Raw genomic sequence first — 6000 nt, 5'->3', positions numbered from 1 at the left:
AGCTGAATTAGTCGGGAGTGTTCTTAGCCATGTTTCATGAAAATCGGTCCACTATGTCGGGGTTTTTTTTTTTAAATTTTAATTTAGTGGTTAGGTTATTTGACCCTATTTCTGACCTAAACATACATACATACGATCACGCCTGTATCCCGTAAAGGGGTAGGCAGAGCTCATAGATAGATTAAGTAGATGTACATTTTATTTTTAGTTGTGACATTTAGAGTCATTTGCACCTCTAAAGTAATTTCAGACTTTTTTTTGTATTTGTACTTTTTATATTAAAATTTAGTGTAGTTATTGGTTGTAATTCGACATTTAGAGACCTTCTACATTTCTAATTAATTGTATAGAGTTAACTTTAGTTAGAACAATCGATGGAATCAGGCGTTACTTTGCGGAAATCCATGTTAATCGTAAACTAGAACTTTCCTTTGCTAATTCGCGGATTAGCAAAGGAAAGTTTTAGTTTACGTTTAGTTAGAACTTAGAATCAGTATATAATAGTATGAATTGTAATTTCAATTCAATTTTAAATATTTTCTAAATACCTATGTACATGTGACGTGTAAAAGTGCCCCTGTGGCCTATTTGCTGAATAAATTATTTTGATTTTTTGATTTTTTTTTGACATGAAACTACTAAAGCTTCAGTGCCACAATTCTGACCTAAACAGGTCACATAACATGGATCGGTATGCGTCGACCCACTTTCTTACTGATTCATACAGTGTGACATTTTGTGGGTGTAACTGTTCTGAGATCGCATCTCGTTGCATACAATACGGCAGCGGCAGGGGTCGCCAACTGCAGAGATCGGTCATTATTTTTAAAAAATCCGTTATATTTGACACGTCGTTAGGTTCATTATCAGGAACCACCCTGTATCGGCACATGTCAAAACAATTAACATTAAGAGTTGGTAAAGACTGTGACACACGTGTTCAGCAATTATCTTTATCAAATATCTTGGGGTAGTTATTGATGAAAGACTTGATTTTAAGGACCACCTAACAACCGCTATGAAGCGCATACGCCGGCTTATTTACGTTTTTAGGGTTCCGTAGTCAACTAGGAACCCTTATAGTTTCGCCATGTCTGTCTGTCCGTCCGTCCGTCCGTCCGTCCGTCCGTCCGTCCGTCCGTCCGTCCGTCCGCGGATAATCTCAGTAACCGTTAGCACTAGAAAGCTGAAATTTGGTACTAATATGTAAATCAATCACGCCAACAAAGTGCAAAAATAAAAAATGGAAAAAAATGTTTTATTAGGGTACCCCCCCTACATGTAAAGTGGGGGCTGATATTTTTTTTCAATCCAACCCCAACGTGTGATATATTGTTGGATAGGTATTTAAAAATGAATAAGGGTTTACTAAGATCGTTTTTTGATAATATTAATATTTTCGGAAATAATCGCTCTTAAAGGAAAAAAAAGTGCGTCCCCCCCCTAACTTTTGAACCATATGTTTAAAAAATATGAAAAAAATCACAAAAGTAGAACTTTATAAATACTTTCTAGGAAAATTGTTTTGAACTTGATAGGTTTAGTAGTTTTTAAGAAAAATACGGAAAACTACGGAACCCTACACTGAGCGTGGCCCGACACGCTCTTGGCCGGTTTTTTAAAATCTACGTAGCTCGGCTAAGAAATCATTGCTTAGGACAGTCTATATCAGCATCTGCCAATCGGTACTCGCATACTGCATAACTGCTTGGGGAGGGGCTTGCAAAACTTCTATGCTTATGCTGGAAAGAGTGGAAAGGGCCCAAAGAGCAATTATCAAGGTTTCCCTTCGAAAACCAATAAGATACCCTACCCAGCAAGTATACAAAGACCTGGAAGTCCTCAGCGTTCGGGGGCCTCATTTTTATCCTGCGTGTGGTGTCCAAGGTTCACGCAGCAGTGTTGTTGTCTCCCAACTACAACTGCATGCTACAAAAACGCACTTTCAAAGTCCCAGTCCCAACTGCATCAGTTTTCGCCCAACGTCTACCTAACTTCATCCAACCATTTGTTTACAACAAAGTCAGTAATCAAATCCTCATAAAAAAACTGACCGTTAGGGAAGTTCAGAAAAAAGTGACCACATGGCTCAGTTCACTTTCTTATGAAGGTATGGAGAAACTTCTAAAAGTTGACAAATAACCTTTTTCTACACTTTTCAACTCACACACAAACACACACACCGACACACATATACACAACATGTGCACAGTAGATTAAAATTATAATTTGACGACCGGTCTGGCGCAGTCGGTAGTGACCCTGCCTGCTACGCCGCGGTTCAGGGTTCGAATCCCGGTAAGGGCATTTATTTGTGTGATGAGCACAGATATTTGTTCCTGAGTCATGGATGTTTTCTATGTATATAAGTATTTATATATTATATATATCGTTGTCTGAGTACCCACAACACAAGCCTTCTTGAGCTTACCGTGGGCCTCAGTCAATCTGTGTAAGAATGTCCTATAATATTTATGTATTTATTTATTTAATTAGATTATATTTTGTTAGCTGTCTTGATTAGTTAAATTTAGTTTAACTTTAATTAGTTGTAGGATGCCTCGCTGCTAAGTTCTGTAAATTCGAAAATGTTGACATTTAACTCATTGGAGTCTGGCTACCTACGAGACAGGCTGAGCCTAGTGTAGGAACCAGAGTAACCTGACCTGACCTGTAAATTTCTTACCTGAGGTACCTGCATTTGTTATTGTTAAATGTGCATATTCTTAGGTTAAGCACAAAACTTTGTAAATGTTTGTCTGTACCTTATAAATAAATAAATAATTTGAAATAATTTGAATTTGACTTTTTTAATAACTCGATAACTGCAAGAGTTAAGACGCTAGTTTCTTAGAGAAATTAATTGTAGTTGATGTAATAATGAACCTTTCCTTAAAGTTAACGGAATTCAATAATAACAGGGTGTATAATCACACCTGTATCCCATAAAGAGGTAGGCAGAGCACATGAACTACTCAAGTTTCAGTGCCACTCTTGGCATAACCTAACCACAAAATTGAAGTTTTGAAAAAACCCCCGACCGCGACATAGTAGACCGATTTTCATGAAACATGGCTAAGAACACTCCCGACTAACTCAGCTTTCGGACAAAAAAACTAAATCTAAATCGGCTCATCCATTGGGGAGCTACGATTCCACAGACAGACACACACACAGACAGACAGACAGACACGTCAAACTTATAACGCTCCGTCGTTTTTGCGTCGGGGGTTAAAAAAGGGGTTGAAATAAAGCGAAATTGTGACTACAGTGACAGGTTGCCAGCCTCTCGCCTACTCTACAATTTAACCCATATCCCACAGTCGCCTTCTACGACACCCACGGGAGAAAGGGGGTGGTGAAATTCTTAACCCGTCACCACACGGGACCCCTTTAAACCTCCTAGTGGGCACCTTTAAATAAATAAGAAGTAATTCGATTTTTGAATTAGAACCACAATGAGCTTCAAGGAAGTTCTTAATTTGGCGTCATTAGGAGTTTAAAGTACCTATTACTTGCAATTTTAAATAAAACAGCCCATCGAAAGGTTGGTAGCCCCTGGCCGGAGCAGTTTTCCTGTCTCCATCGCTTATTTTTTATGTAACCGATCAGAATCAAACGATTATTCCGACTCGATTCTCGGAACTGTCACATTGTTGGAATCGAATCGAATTCGATGCCATGCGTAATGTACTATCATAATTCCGAATAATGTATCACAAAATGTCACAATGCAAATTATTTCAACACCCGATGATGTGGATGAGTTGTAAATCACTTCTCACGTCACCGTTTCGTAAATGGGCTTTTTCTTCCCTTCTAGGAGGGACCAAAGTGGCCCTTTTCCTCCTTGATATGAAGAAACAAAGTGACCCTTTTTGTCGGGATTTTTCTCAAAATTTTAATTTTGTTGTTAGGTTAGGTTGCTGTACAGTATTGTTTGTTTTTGCACAGGTGCAATTTAAATTATATATGGTCCTAATGTATTACAGTGAAACCTGGTTAAGTGGGACCTGGATAAGTGAGAAACCTCTTTAGCTGGGACCCAAGGTGCGGTCCCGATACTTTCGCACCTATTTACCTCTGTTAGTGAGACAAAACAGACCTCTATAACTGAGATTAGCCTTTTCGATGTTTTTGTCACATTTCCCTCTATTAGTGAGACAGAGTGTGTATTTTACCTCTGTTACTGAGACTATATTTGAAATGTATATTCACTTAATTGTTTGTTAAGAATTTTATAGAAATTTACCTCTGTATCTGAGATACAGTCAATCTATGACCTCTATAACTTGGACACTATTGAAAATCTATTTCCATATTTTTAATAATTCTTAGCCCATCTGTAAACTACGTGATTGATTCTTTGTGTTTAGGTGAGTTTAAGGGTTTTCTTGGTTATTTTAAGTAATTAAAACTAAAATTTCGATTTGTAACATAAAAATTATTTATAAAAAAATATAACTTTCATAGTATAAAATTTCTATGACACAATGACATTAAAGTCTTATATATTATTTAAAGACAAGGCTTATTTACCTTTTCTTTTAGCATGCAACTAATAATAACTATATGAAAAACACCTTATCACCTCTATAACTGACACATCCCCCTATTCGGGCCTCTATTAGTGATACCCTCTGTAAGTGAGACAAACTTTGTATTATACCTATCTAACTGAGACCCTGAATAAATGGAATACCTCTTTAAGTGAGATAAATTTTGTCGTCCCTTGAAGTCTCACTTATCCAGGTTTCACTGTAGTTGCAGATATTTTAACACATGTTACTTTACATTAAAATAATTAACTTTAAATATAAATTAAGAAATCTTTTCATGTAACTTTTTTGATTTCATTTTCCTAACAAAAAAATTAATTATAATTTCGTCTAAAAAAAATCATCACATTGTGCATTATCACATGTCACAATAACACTGTCTGTCATGTCAACAATTGTTTGTTGTAAATGTCGTAAAGGTTCGGCGGGAAAACTGCACATGTCATTGAAGTGGCCAGTTACAGTTAAGTGGTACGTAAAAGAGGTACTAGAATCTGTTCAATGAGTTTTCATTTAATAATCACATAAACAGGGTGTTTTTACGTAGAAAATTTGTTTTTCCGTTTTCTCCAAAAAAACATCGTAAAAGCTTTAATGTTTCACCGTTTAATATACTCCAGAGACCGAGTACTATCAGCTGTAAAAATATCTGCATCTAATAAATTAGGACCTTATATATTTAATTATAACTAAAAAAAGGACTCCGAAGAAACGGCCTTAGCGAGAATAAGTTATTTCCATCTTTTAACAATCAATCGACTATTGCCACTCTTGTTCCAGACCACGTGCTTGTTTTTAACCCCCGACGCAAAAACGACGGGGTGTTATAAGTTTGACGTGTCTGTCTGTCTGTTTGTCTGTCTGTGTGTGTGTCTGTCTATGGCATCGTAGCTCCCGAACGGATGAACCGATTTAGATTTAGTTTTTTTGTCTGAAAGCTGAGTTAGTCGGGAGTGTTCTTAGCCATGTTTCATGAAAATCGGTCCACTATGTCGCGGTCGGGGGTTTTTCAAAAGTTTAATTTTGTGGTTAGGTTATTGTAGTTGTCAATATTTTATATTTCATTTTATTATTCATTAAAATTATATGTATTTTCCATGTTATGTTATTGCTAGATGACACTAGCTAGGTATTAGTTATTTGTTATACAAGGGGGCAAAGTTGTATTTTAACGCCGAGATACATTTGCACCCGAGTGTAACACAAAACTTTTCCCCTCACTATAGCGAGGAAACTACAACGCAAAAAATGCGTTTATCACTGCTTGCAGTAGTTCCACAGGTGGTAAATCATCTTTATTACTAGATTCACCTACTTTTATCAATTTTAAAGTAGTTAATTTGACTTTATTCAAGGTCAAATTACTTTACCCACTAGTGGATAAAATGCGTTTTTACCCGCTGGTATTAAAGGACAAAACACGTGTTTCCGAGCTAGTGAG

Source organism: Leguminivora glycinivorella, chromosome 27, assembly GCF_023078275.1.
Source record: "Leguminivora glycinivorella isolate SPB_JAAS2020 chromosome 27, LegGlyc_1.1, whole genome shotgun sequence".
Classification (NCBI taxonomy): domain Eukaryota; kingdom Metazoa; phylum Arthropoda; class Insecta; order Lepidoptera; family Tortricidae; genus Leguminivora; species Leguminivora glycinivorella.
This window is presented reverse-complemented; position numbering follows the sequence as displayed.